We start from the raw sequence: 1,062 nt of genomic DNA, 5'->3' as shown, positions 1-1,062 counted from the left end.
TTTTCTTTCTTCTGCTCTGCAGTAGTTATTTGCACTATTTTATCTTCTAGGTCACTTATCCGTTCTTCTGCCTCAGTTAATCTGCTATTGATCACTTCTAGAGATTTTTAAATTTCATTTATTGTGTTGTTCATCATTGTTTGTTTGCCACTTAGTTCTTCTAGCTCCTTGTTAAATGTTTCTTGTATTTTCTCCATTGTAAATCCAAGATTTTGGATCATGTTTACTATCATTACTCTCAATTCTTTTTCAGGTAGACTGCCAATTTTCTCTTCATTTTTTAGGTCTGGTGGGTTTTTATCTTGCTCCTTCATCTGCTGTGTGTTTCTTTGTCTTCTTACTTTGCTTAACTTACTGTGTTTGGGGTCTCCTTTTCACAAGCTGCCTGTTTGTAGTTCCCTTTGTTTTTGGTGTCTGCACCCAGTGGCTACGGTTGGTTCAGTGGGTCGTGTGGGCTTCCTGTTGGAGGAGACTAGTGCCTGTGTTCTGGTGGATGAGGCTGAGTCTTGTCTTTCTGGTGGACAGGACGATGTCCGGTGGTGTGTTTTGGGATGTCTGTGACCTTATTATGATTTTAGGCAGCCTCTCTGCTAGTGGGTGAGGTTTTGTTCCTGTTTTGCTAGTTGTTTGGTCTAGGGTATCCAGCACTGTAGGTTGCTGGTTGTTGAGTGGAGGTGGGTCTAAGAGTTGAGATGGAGATCTCTGGGAGGGCTTCTGCCATTTGATATTACATGCAGCCCGGAGGTCTCTGGTGGACTAATGTCCTGATCTCAGCTCTCCCACCTTAGAGGCACAGGCCTGACACTAGGCCATAGCAACAAGACCCTGTCAGCCACACAGAAAATGAGAAAATGGAAATATATATATATATATATATATATATATATATATATATATAGCTGCTCCCAAAGTCCACCACCTCAATTTTGGGCTGATTCATTGCCTCTTCAGGTATTCCACAGATGTAGGGCAAATCAAGTTGATTGTGGAGATTTAATCTGCTTCTCTTGAGGCTGCTGGGAGAGATTTTCCTTTCTTTTCTTTGTTTGCACAGCTCCTGCG

This window comes from Lipotes vexillifer, unplaced genomic scaffold, assembly GCF_000442215.2.
Source record: "Lipotes vexillifer unplaced genomic scaffold, Lipotes_vexillifer_v1.1 scaffold163, whole genome shotgun sequence".
NCBI classification, from domain to species: domain Eukaryota; kingdom Metazoa; phylum Chordata; class Mammalia; order Artiodactyla; family Lipotidae; genus Lipotes; species Lipotes vexillifer.
Note: the sequence above shows the minus strand (reverse complement) of the source record.